The sequence below is a fragment of the Ursus arctos genome, unplaced genomic scaffold (genome assembly GCF_023065955.2).
Source record: "Ursus arctos isolate Adak ecotype North America unplaced genomic scaffold, UrsArc2.0 scaffold_1, whole genome shotgun sequence".
Taxonomy (NCBI): Eukaryota; Metazoa; Chordata; class Mammalia; order Carnivora; family Ursidae; genus Ursus; species Ursus arctos.
This window is the reverse complement of record NW_026622763.1, coordinates 19,723,327-19,738,205: the sequence shown is the minus strand read 5'-3', so window position 1 is coordinate 19,738,205 and position 14,879 is coordinate 19,723,327. Positions and strand designations below refer to the sequence as shown.

The 14,879-nt window shown below is 36.4% G+C and overlaps 1 protein-coding gene across 20 annotated transcripts in view; it reads right to left on the bottom strand.

The window, feature by feature from the left end:
* Positions 1-14,879, bottom strand: part of R3HDM1 (R3H domain containing 1) — a 195,761-nt gene that overhangs the window by 126,942 nt on the left and 53,940 nt on the right. For 16 of the 20 annotated variants that reach the window (XM_057316255.1, XM_048214552.2, XM_044388238.3 and 13 more), the window contains exon 2: positions 1,090-1,298. The gene's annotated coding sequence lies outside the window, so the exon portion shown is untranslated. Of the gene's footprint in view, positions 1-1,089; positions 1,299-5,611; positions 5,853-14,879 lie in introns of those variants that run through there. The other 4 variants (XM_048214542.2, XM_048214553.2, XM_044388237.3 and 1 more) reach the window with 3 other exon arrangements.

Here is a 14,879-nt window from a genome sequence, read left to right as displayed (position 1 = left end):
GGAGAGGGAGAAGCAGACACACTGCTGAGCAGGGAGCCCGATGGGGGGCTCCATCTCAGGACCCTGGGATTATGACCTGAGCAGAAGGAAAATGCTTAACTGACTGAGTCACCGGGAGCCCGCACGTATCATTTTTAAAGAACCTTAAGAAACATTAAAGAGTGAGCCATATCAAAGTGAAAGGTAATGGTTGTAGAGTTATAAAAAATTCATATTTAGACGACATGAGAAATCCTTTTTTCTAAAAGGATTTCAGGAGTATCATCCCATAAGAAAAAAATATATTCCTATTATAGCCTTCATTTAGATTCCTAAAGTTCTGCATTTCTTAATTTTTCCTTCAATTCCAAAAGGAAATAATTAAAAAAAAAAAATAAACAGCAACATTGTATACAAAACACAGTTGGGAATGCGCCATTAATAGTCCGCATTAGGAATCAAGCATTGAAAACTCTCCTAATATGATTCCGTGCCTAACAACACGTATTACCAGACACTCAGGAAATCAAATCCATAGGATGCCAATATACTTCATATCCTTAGTGAGGTTAAGAAAACACTGGGGATCTTATACTGGATATCAAATAGAAATGTACGAGGGACAGGTATCAATTTAGATCCTGTGATAATTGTGACGTTGAAGAGGAGAACATGATGTCAACAACTTATATTTTTTTCTAGCTTGAGATATAATTGACATATAACAATGTGTAAGTTCAAGGTGCATGACATAATTGATACACGTATATAACGTGAAAAGAATGCCACAATATATCACTTAACATAATTACAATTAAATATCTAAACCAACAAAAAATATCTAAACACAAATTTCAGAAATCCATAAACAATCTGAAAAGGTTAAAAAACAAAAAAAGAGGGAGAAATAGATTCTAAAGTCACAGGTAAACTAAACTGAATTTAAAAGTCTTCCTTAATTATATTCCATACCAGAGTTAATTGTCTCATTCTCAAAACAATAAGGTTATTAAGAAGTAGGGCATTTCTTAAAATACTCTGGTTCCTTGCTTTTCATATGTAAGACTTTGAGAAAAAGGGATGTTTTTCTCAAGTGTTAGGACAGGTTACCTGACGTATCCTATGGAACTGGGATTGCGGTGTCCCACAAAAATAAAATAAAGTAATCCAAGGTTCTTTTTCACAGTTGTCAGCCAGGATGTCAAGTGTACTGAACCATCTGGAATCTGGTAGGAGGAGTCCCATGTCCTTGTCACCACTGTAGATTCCTGGGCTGAAATGGACTGTTGTGGATCAAATATATCATACCTTTCAGTGGCCTAAAATTAAAACAAAAGGAAACATTTTAACAAAATAGCCAAGAGAAATGGAATACTATACAGTAACTCAGATATTAAAATGCTACTGTTGGTGAATTTACTATTTTCTTGTCCTAAGACAGAGTCAGAATACTTAGTTACGACATGTATTAGAGCCTCAAGTCACTCAGGGCACCTAGAGAATTTAGCAGTAAAAGCAGAGGGGAGAAGAAAGCAAGGGAACTAATATATAATAAGAATTGGGTATGTGGTCTGTGTTGTAAGGGAGATAACTGTTTAGTTTATAGATAAAGGAAAAAAAGGTTTGCCTAAGATTGTGACAAAGAATGCTTAACTCCAAGAAGAGTTTGCTCCCAGAGCTACAATTCTATGGACTTAAGGGAAGACTTTAATTTTGAATAATGATCACACTCTAGATTTTTAAGAGTACAAAAGAACAAAAGGCTGTAATAAGTCATTTAACATTTTCAAAGAAACCCACATTGGTCTGTTAAAAGCAAATGTCTATAAAGGGTAGAACGACTATTTTTAAGGACATCTGAAATGCCAAAATTCTTTCAGTGTCATCTGTTTTTAAAGTCAGTTTCATTTTATGTTTCTCTGGTGCAAATGAATATATTATAGCAAGTAAACAGCTCTAAAAATCCTACATAGCTTTTCCATTTTCCTTTGACGGTGCTGTTATCAATAAACAAAACAGTACAGTTTTAAGGTAAAACAACTGAATGTAGGAAGGTGTAAGTACCAAGAGATAATAATATTGCCAACCATGCATCACAGAACCTTTCACATTTTATACTAGCACTTCAAAAACTATTTTGAAATATAATAATTTAGAACCCTCATATAGATTCACATCAGTTTTCACATCTAAATTTCACTAACAGATAACAGAAAGGAGGGATTGTAAACAAGTGTCCAAGTTGTTTTCTGACATTGTCCTTTCTATTTCACTGAGGTTGCTAGGCCACTCAATCACATAACTGTTTCTTTTAATTTTCACAAAAAACAAAAACAAAAAATACTTCAATATAATTTTTCTAATTTTTAACTTTTTCTCTCATAAAATGGTAGACACAAGATGGCAGCACCCACTAAGCAGCCAAATTATTATGTGTTCTTTTTTTTTTTTTTTTTTGGAAAGTGATTCGTGATTCAATCAGGAATCCTTTAAGTTTGAAATTGCGAAGCAAGGCTACAATATATGTAAGAAAAAAAGGGGTGCCCAGATGGCTCAGTCAGTTAAGTGTCTGACTCTTGGTTTTGGCTGGGGTCATGATCTCCAGCTTGTGAGATCAAGCTCCATGTTGGGCTCCATGCTGAGAGTGGAGCCTGCTTGAGATTCTTTCTCTCCCTCTCCCTCTGCCCCTTCCCCCTCCCCTGCACCGTGCTCTCTCTCTAAAATAAATAAATCTTAAAAAAAAAAAAAAAAAAAGAACTAAAAAAAGGCAATAGCTGCAAGGGGTAATGAGGATGAGGTAGAATGTAAAGAGGTAAACACTCAGTTCTGAGGAACCCCAATGAACCTTAGGAACCACCCAGTCGAATCCTCTAATTTACCATGCAAGCTATTAGCACCCAGAAGTCAAATGACCTGTCCAAAGTCACACAACCAATGTGATAACCAGTACTTGTCAATATCCCACACCACTTGACTAAATAAATAAATGATTCTAAACCAAAATGACCAGTTATTTTTTCCTGGGAAGGAGATAATGATCAAGTGCATTAGCATAATACCAGAGTTAAAACCCAGCTCTGCCAGTTATGATTTTGGAAATCACTTAATCTTTCTGAGCCATAATTTTCTGAGCTATAAAGTAGGAAATGGGACATTTAGCTCACAAACTTATTGAGAAGACTGAATTTTTTTTTTTTTTAGATTTATTTATTCATTTGAGAGGGAGAGAGAGTGAGTGGGAGTAGGGGCAGAGGGAGAGAATCTTCAGGCAGACTCTCTGCTGAGCAAGGAGCCCCCATGCAGGGATCCATCCTCTGATCCATGAGAGATCACAACCGGAGCCAAAACCAAGAGTCTGACGCTTAACCAACTGAGCCACCCAGGTGCCCCAAGACTGAATGTTTTAAATAAAAATGTTTTTCTTCTTCACATCTTCAAATAAAAGAGATAATTCGCTATCTGGTTCTCACTAAAACAAAACCCTTTTTATCTTGGCATAATGCCTACACTTCTAGAGTTACTTAAGGCTTTATGGGCATGTGGGGAGTCAAGTATAGGAAGCTACGAGATAGGGATGCCATATGGTGTCTCTGCCATAACAATTAGGAGTCAATTAAATGCACCACCCTAATGTAATAAATTGTTATAAAGTAAGTGAAAGTTATTTAAAAATGTATATAAATTTGTTAACTTTCTACAACAGAAAGGCAACTTAAGAGAAAGTTAGCAATGTTGGTATTTATTAAGTGCATCTATGTGAGTACCTACTATTATTGATATTTAAAAATTGTCTCAATCTGTTTCAACCTAAAAGAGATGGATATATGTGCTCAAAATTCATATTCAACTTTGAATAAACACTTTTGCAACTGCTAACACGTTATTTGTAAGGAACATGTCAGAGATTTGATTATATATAATTTCTGTGTTACCAGGTAGCCAACAAAAGATAAATGTCTATATATCTAATAAAATCTTCAGAACCACATGCACAAAAATGTTGGCACCCACCTGGCACCATAAGCAAAAGGGAACCAAAGGTAAAATTAAAGATCATAACTTAAAAAAATAAACTATAAAAGTACAAGGAAACATATGAAATATTTTTATAATTATTGGGAGGGAGAGCCCTTACCAAGCATGACATAAAAATCTAGAAGCTATCAAAGAAACATTACTAAAAGTTACAATAAGGTTTTAATATTTCTATATCACAAAGTATAACAAACAGATTAAACGGGAAATGATAAAATCTATTTCCAAGAGAAAGGGTCAAAGTATCTAAAGTAAAGAAGCTTTTATAAACCAAGAGGGGAAAAAAAGAGAGAAATGGGGACTAGGCAATCTACAAAAGAAACACAAATAATTACCATCAAAAATTAATACTAATATATAGCTTACTATGTGCCAGGTATTATTCTACTACCTTTCATAATCAATAAATTTAGAGCTCACAACAATTCTAAGTAGGTCCTGTTATCACCCCTGTTTTACAGATTAGGCAACTAAGGCACAGAGAAATTAAGTGATTTGTCCAAGGTCACACAGCTAGTAAGTGTGGGGACAAGGATATGCAACAGGGCAGACAAGTGTCCCGCTCCAGGCTCTTACCCACAATGCTCTATCATCAGTCCTATGTACCAAGAGGAGGGGCAATATGTATTTAGAGAATACCTTTATTTCAATAGTTGTTCTTTTTAAAACAATTTTACTTATTTATTTGACAGAGTGAGAGCACAAGCAGAGGGAGCGGCAGGGAGAGGGAGAAGAAGGCTCCCTGCTGAGCAGAAAGCACAACACAGGGCTCATCCCACAACCCTGGGATCATGACCTGAGCCAAAGGGAGACACTAACTGAGCCACCCAGGTGCCCCTCAAGAGTTCTTGTAACAGGTACTAACTCCCTTAGCATTGTGTTCATTACAAAAAGTAAATTAGCCTTTTCACATGGATAGGAGCTATGTATTGTTCTTCGCTGCACAGCAAGACAGCACTATTAACTTCTTATTAGTGGTCAGTAAAGCTAATCACTACTGCAGTATCAGAACCACGTAATCATCTGGTTTCTCTTAATCTCCCTATCTCTTGTAATCTTCAGTATCAAACAAGGTAAACCTGGTTGGCAATAAGGATTCAGTTTGTAGCTAAGGAGCAATGTGAAGCCTAGTAGTTTACAAATGATAAATATGAATACTTAAGTACCTTCCTCAAAGAAACAAAGCAAGACAGAATTGGGATCAATATTTGAAGACAGACTAGTATATGCAATCCATGAATATGTAGTTTCTGTAGTGAAAATTTCAGAATTTTCAGCAACAAAAATACAATACTGCTAATTCAAAGGATCACTTTATTATGCCTGGGGTCTAATGTTTGGTTCTACAGCACAAAAGACCCGAAAAGTTAGGCATTTACAAAAATAAATAGTCTACTTTCACACAAAGAAAATCAGTTTGCTCTAGGTTGACAGAACATCAAAAAAATCAATTAATTTTGTTACAAGGAAGAAATCTGGCTCCTACAGGTAAAAATTAAGTACTCTTCACATGAATATTGAGGGAAAAAACAATTACCGAAGTTAACTGAAACAGAATCTGGCAAAGCACACTGCATTTTTCTTCCCTTATAACTACCTGGTTATTCAATGTCATTTCATTAGTTGAACACAGTGCTTATTTCTTCCATCAGAGTAAACCATGTAATCAGGCAGGCACATTTATAAAATAAAGCAAGTTGCACAAGACCAACACACATCAGCTTCTTCTCCTAAGGTTAGCAATCAACACAACCAACTGGTCATGGGCCTCTGGTGAGAAAGACAAGGAAAACGGGTTATGCTGTATTTAGAAAGAATGAAAACTCATATTCTCAGAGTCAGTTACTTGAAGAAGAATAGAAGTACCAATATTTCAAAATGCTAAATATCTATGTGATTTATAAACAATTACTATCAACCAGAAATATATTGAGGAACCACAGAAAGCAACACAGTTGCAGTAAGTATTAGCTATGTTTTACAACAGCAAAAGAGAAAGAACTACCTTGACCTAATAGAGCTGGTGAAACCTGAGAGAGATGGTTAGCAATGACATTTATCATCAAATATACAAAATAATTTAAAGATGATATTTAAAGAGACGACAAAAGACTTTTGGTAAGTTGAGGAATGGACGCAAATAATTTATTAGTCGACAAGAGTATGAAACAAATTACTTTTAGAGAAGAAGTGATACAGAGAGCTAAGATGTTACAAGAACATGTTGCATTCTCAGTGGAGAAATGGGGACGATAGGAAAAAGAAGCCCATTAAATGGAAAGAGAGTATATATGCTGGAGTTGAAGACAAAAAAAAAAAAAAATACTGATGATACCTAGAGGTGGTGATGGTATGGGGAATGGGAGTTCACAGCACTTCTAGATCTACACACTGAAGAGACACAAATACGTGCATGAACAGACATGCACAATAATATTCAATGAACTGTTTTATTTAAAAACAAAGAGTGGGGAAGACCAAATGTTTAGCAATAGAGGCACTGATTTTTTTTTTAAAGCATAAGAACTGTACAGTATGATAAACAATTAAAATGAATGAACTAAAGCTGTATCAATACAAGTCTCCAAAAGAATGTTAGAATGTTTAGTGGCAAAGCAGAATTATCTCTACAATACATGCAACTTACATAAACATTAAAAAACCACACAAGCACTGATGATAAAGGTACAAATCTATTTCACGTAATTCTCTCTGGGGAGGGAAAGGAAAAAGTTTCAGGTGAGACAGAAAAGGACTTCAATCATGTCTTTATTATTATTCTATTTCTTAAAAAAAAAAAAAGATGACCTGTAGCAAATATAACAAAAGGTCAGTATTGTTAATTTTGAGAAGTACTGAATGTTTGCTATAATGCTCCTTTTTTTGGTCTTGACGTTTTTTTAAAACATGTTCTAAAAACAACAGGAAAATAGCATCAAAGGGTAGATATATTTGAAGTTAAGGTTAGAAGTTTACTCGATCTCATGAGGGATAGAAAGCCTGAATAATAGAGAGGAACATATTTTAAGAGAAGCCATGGAGAATTATTTCAGTTACAATTGTAGATGGATTCTGTTCTAGCAATTAAAATGTTACAAGAATTGTGGTGGAAAGTGACTAGAACCTAGCAAAGGGCTGAGAGACGAAGGCTGAAAAGGAAAAAAGAGATTTCGTTCATTCATTCCAATCTTTTGGTTAGGTACCATGGGCTAAGCACTGCTCTGACTGCTAAGGCCATAGCAGTGAAACAGGCAGACAGGACCTCTTTACTCAAGTAGCTTACATTCTACAGCAGGGAAAAAGTCAACAAGTTAATTACGGATTGTGATACATGCTTTAAAATCAATAATATTAACAGCAAACTCTGAAATACCTATTATTCACAAAGCACTATTCCCAAAGCTTTCACTGTATTAATTAATTTAATCTTCCTAATAACCCTATCAGGTTGGTACTCTTATCCCAATTCTACAAACGAGGAAAGTGAGGCAGAGAAAGAGTAATCGGCTTGCCCAAGGTTGTAAGACTACTGAGTGGCAGAGTTAGAATTTGAATTCAGATAGTCTGGTTCCAGAGCGCTTGCTATTAGCCACTACCTATATATACTGCCTCTAGAAATGAAGAGATGTAACGACCTGGGGGAAGCCAGCTAGTTACAGGAGTGGTCAGGGAAAAGGTCAGGGCCGTGATAACTGAAATAGTTATGACACAACACAATGAAGGTGTAGGTGGTGCTTCCTACCCACAACATAGGAAATATCTGAGGTGGGAAAAGGATTTGGTGCAGAACAATGATTTCAGTTATGAACACAGGAAGTTTAAGGTACCTTCAGGACATTTAGTGGAGAAATCTAACAGGATGCTGGATGACCTGGAGCTAAGGAGAGAAGGCAGGGCTGATGCTATTTATTTGGGTAGAATCATTGTATAGATGGAAGCCTTGAATTATCAACATAGATGAAACTGATAAGGAGCCACCAAGCAAAGCAAGAAGTAGGCTTGGGACAGAATCCCTAGGGTACAACAAACCCTTAAAGAGATGAGTAGGGAGGTGGAGGAACAAAAAGAGTCTACTGATTTGGCAACAAAGTTAGCAGAAGATGCAAAGTTAGTGGAAGACTGTCCTTCAGGATGGAAAGTGTGTAGGCCAAAGAGAAGCCAGAAGATAAAGGAGAGAGAGAGAGAGGCTTAAGAGGAAAAAAAGTAAGAGTAAGAAGGAAAATCTGAAGTGGAAAGAAACAAAAAAATGGGGTCAGAAGCACAAATAGAGACATACCTTAAAAGTATTCACTGCCCTCAGAAACTGAAGGGAATGTGGCAGAAAACTGAGGGAATTCCTACCTAACAAATACTTTTTCTATTTTACCCAGAACATTACTTGCTGGAAGTCAGGAAGTTGGGATGGCTGTAGGGATTGGGGAGAACAGTGGGTGAGGATAAATCCTGGAGTGAGTCTCTAAGGAAAGGCTCATTAAAGCTGACATCTACATCCAGAACCGTTTAGGCACAGTTCTTCAGGAGAAGTCTGTAGACTACAAGAATTCGGGTTTCTACTATTCTGTAACTGAGGTCAGTGTAATGGGAGTGATTTAAATGAGATAGTTCAGGGGCAATTTGGCATTAGAACAGGCCAAATGTCCTTCCACAACCATTCCAGATCTGACTTTATATTACTGTGTGGTACAATGCTTAAGAAGCCTAATAATGCCAGGGGTGCCTGGGTCCTTAGTCGGATAAGTGTATGACTTGATTTTGGCTCAGGTCATGATCTAAGGGTTGTGTGATTGAGTCCTTCATTGGGCTTCCTGCTCAAGGGGGAGTCTGTTTCTCTCCCTCTTCCTCTGCCCCTCCCCCAAGCCCACAAGTGCTCTCTCTCTAAAATAAACAAACAAACAAATAAATAAATAAAATCTTGGAAAGAAATCAAATCAAAAGGTAAGCCAAATCAAAAGGTAAAAAGTTAGAATTAGGAAAGCTAGAGTACTAAAAGAACTCTACATGTATCTTTATTTAGCAGGGGTCCTAGTTTGAGCCAAAGCAGAAGCTAAAAGGAATGTTTATGTTAGTGAACCAAAGAAGCAGCAAAGTGGGAGACAAAAAGCTTTATGGTACCCAGGTGATGGAGCCCAGAAAAGAAGACTCTAGGGAATATGGTAACCTGAAGACTACTGTTGGATGCTCTAGGAGATGGAACCTTGGGCAGAGACATGAGCAAATTTATGGCAAGCACTACCAAACCTGGTAGTATGCCAGAGAAAGATAAAATTGGAATAGTATAAAAGAACTGTTCAGGAGCTCCCAGGAGATACTTTGGAGTATCCTGGGGTAACCTGGAGAGATTCTAAAGGCATTTAGATATTGGGAGATGAAGGCAAGAGACAATGCAATAAAGTGAGGGCCATTAATGTAACTTCATACTTGAAGGCTTTATTAACTACCACTTAATACAGTGCTAGTGAGGATAAAATGTATTTTGCCTTAATTCTAAACCTATCACAGTCCGAGATTAAACTGGGAGTTCCCTACTTTTGTGTTAAATGTAGGATTGAAATATATCAAGTTCTAATAAGCTCTCTTGGCACATAATAAAATCTCTTTTACAGACTACGAAGAGAAAAAAGACTGGTCTTACCATCTGATCATGCTTTGGGAAATAAACAAAGAACATTTAAAGGTTTACATTCCTGGAAACTGGGCACAGATAATGAGGATGAGAGAACTTAAGATAATGGGCATGTAAGGAGAGAGAATATAGATTTTTATTCCATATTGAGTTTAAATGATTATAGTTCATTCTTTAAATAGTGTATTATCTACTCAGAGATGCTTCTAAGCAATGGAACTGGTTAGAGGGAACTGGCTGGAGGGAGAAATATCGATGTATTCAGTCTTGACCTCAAGTTTTCTCTTCTAAATAATGAGAACCACAAAAGTGAATTATTTACTTTATACAGAACACTAAGAAATATTGATAGAGAATAAAATATTGTATAATGAAGAATTTGGCTGGCCTTTGTCTTTGGTTCCTGGGAGGTAGCTTCTAAATCCTTGCCATGGGAGTGTCTTTGTTAACTGATGGTATATCCTGATAGTTCACCCTAATGAGGTGACTCATGGTGGGCCCCTAAGTAGTTTGTGCTAATGAATGATCCAGGATGGGGACAGGTCACACCAGAAAGACTAACCAGGTAATTAGCAAGTTGGGGTTTTGAGCTATGTGATATCAGCAAGACCTCTTAGAAAGGAAGGGTGGGGTGGGAGTTTGAGTTCAACTGCACTGCAATGATTCAATCTTTCATGTAACAAAACTCCAATAAAAACCATGGGTGAGATTCAATGGATGGCAATAATCTGCATATCGTCAGATACCACTGAATGGGAAGATAATGAATGCATCCTAACTCAACAGAGAGAAGGCAAGGGAAGCTCTGCATTTGGGATCCTCCTAGATCTGGCCCTACGTGTCTTTCCTTTGGTGCTGATTGCATCGTTTTTAATAAAACTGTAATTTTACGTATAGCACTTTCCTCAATTCTTTAAGATGTTCTAGTGAATTATCAATTCTGAGAGGGTAATAGGAACCTTCATATTTATAGCCAGCTGGTCAGAAGTGAGAGTGGCTTGGTGTCTGAAGTGAGAGCAGATTTGTAGGGGAGTACCGTGTCCTTAACCTGTGAAGTTAAGCCCAACTCTGGGTTAGCTGGTATAAGAAGTCACTGCAATTATCTACCTTTTGCATTGTCTAGTCTCATTCGTTACATTCCTTACTAATGTCTTTTGTGCTGGGTTCATAGCATATCTGTAGTTTATCGCTCATAAATAAAAGCGAACATCATCATGAGCATAATCCCAGTTTCTTTATTCAGCCATTCCTAATGCCATCAGTGAGAAGGTATATACTTTACATAGACTGTGCCAAGTGCTAGGTTATCCCATAAGAAACCTTTATAAAATAACTTTGTGCTATTTTAGCTAGACTGTGATGTGATGCTCTCTTCATTCCTTCAGAATTCTATTTCACTTGGTATTTTTTTCTCTGTATAACTAATATAACTAAATGAATTTACCTCCATGTGCTTTTTAGCCATGACTAGCATTTCATTCTTATCAAAGGATCACAATGAAAATTCTTTGAAGGCCTTAGAAGTATTAAGCTCTGTCATCAAAGAGTCTTAGTAAAACTCATGCTGGGCTTCTGGCACATGTATCTAATCCACCCAAAGGTTCTTTGATGGCTTAATATATTTCATCAACATATGAAACTTCATATTCTCTCTAGCATTTGAATCAGTAGACCTAACAACCCATTTCTTTCTTACAACAAAATCTGTTTCCTTTATAGGATTTTAATTTAGGTTACAATTGGCAGACATTCTGTTTTATAACTACTAACATGCCACCCTTCACTTCTTGAACAGCCAACTACATTCTTTGCAACAAAGGATCACAACCCTCTTTCAAGAAAACACCTAGGGATTATGTTCAGAGGGAAAAAAAGCTCAAAAATGTTTTATTTCTTCCTTCGGTCAAAGAGCATTTCATGGTCAGTAAAAATAGCTTAAAAACAGCTTGAGGTAGAACAGGTGTTGTCTTTCAGTTGCCCTCGTCTACCTTCAGACTCCACAAAAGGATGTGTACAACAAAGTGCAAATACTTTTATAGTTTGAGGATGCTGCTACTAGGCATGAGTGAACACCGCTGAGACCTTCGTGGTCTCTAGCATTCACACTATACACTGAACTTGTACAATGAGCAGATAAAATTTCTCTTTGAAACACCTAAGGTTCTGTCCAATTTAATTGCTTCAACTGCCTATGGCTTTGCACAAAATAAATAAATTCAGAGTCTAATATATTTCTGGATTTTTAAATTACTTCATTCATTATCTGATTTTTTAATTACTTCATTCATTATTTCCTAGCCATGTCTACCACATCAAATTGTTTTAGTAGTTATTAATATGTAATAAATTTCTTGCTTTCTTTACAATTGTCTCATTGGAGCTCAATGGGGGCATGCAGTCCTCAATTACTTTGGCATTCATTTTCGACCTATTAAAAGAAGTTGTGGTTTAACTAGAACTTTGAAAGTACTGAGGTAACAAAACATTCTGCCGTATCTCTCTGGTGATCCCCGTACTGTAGTCTGACATCAGATGTGTTTGGTAATGAGTCATTGAGTATGTTCAAACTACTTGAAAAAAACTACATATGATTTTTGTGGAAGTGCCTGTTGTTGGAGGAAATCATACACCCTTCTAAGCATTTGAAAATAAAGGGAAAGAGAGAAAATGTTAGATCCACATAGTAGATTGAGTAATGATTTATTGACACCATAAAGCAGTAATTCTTAATTATTTTTAGACCATGAAAGGATCCTCTTGAGAGTCTTATTAAATCCAAGGATCCTTTCTGTAGAAACACAGCACTCATATTTGTGTATGTTCAGAGATATTTTTGCATGTGCTTTTCGGGGTTTCTTGGTTCTCCAGAAGCATATCCGTGAGTCCGAGTTAGCAATTTGTATTTTATATTTTACATGTAATATTCTTATATGCATGTTGTATATAAAATATAGAACATATATATATGTGCATACACACACACATACACACATTTGCCCTCCCTTCATTCCCCCCACCCCCACCCCGAACCTTGCTCTGGTCAAATACGAATGTGGGGTTGGGTCAAGTGACATTAACCAGGCTTCAGGCTTCCCTCTAGTTATTAAAGCACATCGGTGGAACTCTATGGCTTAGAGGATCTTAGTCTGAAAAAATAAAAGTCCTGTATTAACTTTATTAAAGATAACCTGTATTAATCAGAATAAGGGTTGGTCAGCCAGAGAGGTGTGATGAGAAGGTTTACAGCGACAATGACTTTTCGGTCCTATTTCATTCCCACCCCACAAGACCAGGAGTCTGATTTAACAGCAGAGAAGCGAACTATAACAAGCAGGGCAGGAATCAAAAGAAGGTAGAAATGACAAGTGCTACATAATTTCAGAGGAGGGATATAAAATCTGCTCTGAAAAGATTTTCATCTTACATAGCTTTCTTTGCTTTTTAAACATATATAACTTCTTAACTGGGAATTTTTCTTCCCTGATAGTTCTATGCTAGTTAGCATGAAACCAGGATGCTATTTAAGATATACTTGCCTTCATCACATTGCTGTATCAATCTGCTTTACAAAACAAAGCAAACACAGTATAATGACAGTTGCTAGGTTTGTGATTATGTAAACAGGTAAATGCTAAGTGAATTTTTGTTCTTCAGAATATTTTAAAAAACTGAGACACTAGATACAAAATCTTGAGGAAAACATTTAGAAAATCTTAAAAATCTTTAAAGACACACATGGGACCTCTGTGTACTATTTTTGCTGTTTCCTGTAAATCTATAATTATTTCAAAGTAAAAAGTTAAAAATGAAAGAAAAAAATTCCAACATATGTCCAATGTAACACATTTGGAAAATACAAGATGGTATAAAAAAAGCCATATAGGTATAAAAAAATTCAAGTTTACCATAACCTGGAACACAATTATGAGGTAGGATATTGTCTTAATTATCTTGAAAAGTAATTTTAATACTACTTTCTAAAAATCTTGAAAAATACAAAAATTATTTGAGAGGAAAAGAATCCCCTTTAACAGTGTAAACATGTATCTTTGGAAGGCAAAACATTTTAAATGATAATTTCAATATGTGATCATTTCTATCCACTGTAAGGCCTGAAACATAAGTTTCTAAAAACAAAGAAATTGAGCAAAGGGTAAAATCTGTTTATTTAAAATATATTTAATTATTTACCCATTAATATCTTTTAGAAAGCACAGAGTTTAATTAACATAAATTAAGATGCAACTAGTAACTGCTACTCATTAGCCAAAAAAAAAAAAAAAATTAAAATCAAGTGCAGATCTGGTTCCAATGAAAAATGAAAAACTGTATGACAATGAAAATTGGAGAGTGTATGTGTGTGAGTAAAGCTTGGACAGGAAAGACAAAAAGACCTGAGGGTAGGGTGAAAAAGTGAGCAAAATGCCAAGAAAGGGAGGGAGGGAAGCAGAAAAGAGAAGGGCAGTCACGGAGACTGGGAGAGACAGAAATAGGGTCAGAAAGGTAGGGAGAAGGTGAGGCACAGAAGAGTAAGAAGATGGTAAGTGAGGAAGAAGGAAGGGATCAGGGAGAGGACAGACAGAAAGAGGGAGGAAGGGGCACACTGAGAACCAGAGACAAAGGGAGAGAGAGAGACAGAGACCAACAGAAAGGGAGAAAATGGATAGACCGAGAAAAACAGCGAGGGAGATAACAGGAAGAGGGAGTCAGATGAGCAGAAAAGGAAAGAAAGACAAGGAGAGAGACCCTGAAACACCAGACAGATGGACAGAAAGGGAGAAAGACTGAGACAAAAATGGAAAAGACCAATGGGCTAGGGGAAGGAAAGAGGGAGAGAGGAGACACTCAGAAAGTCTCTCTCTCTCTCTCTCTCTCTCACACACACACACACACACACACACACACACGGGTGGGGCAAGGGAAGGTAGAGATGTAACCAGAAACCTAAAGAAAAAAAAAGAATAAAAAAGAGGAAAGGTATTAAAAAAAGTAGAATGTGACAAAAGATGGAAGAAAGCAGTTGTAGGCAAGAATTCAGAGTTCGTGCTGTTTAATTTTTTTCTTTTCTACTTCTCAACATACAACTTCAAAGAAACCCTGAAGCTTAAAAGAGAACTGATGAAATTCTCCTGGCATTAAGCTGAAATAATGGATCTGATAAAAGACCCTAATTTTATTAACAGCTATTAATATTTTCATGATCCTAATTACTTACACAGTTGGGAATGAGAAAGAAACAAAA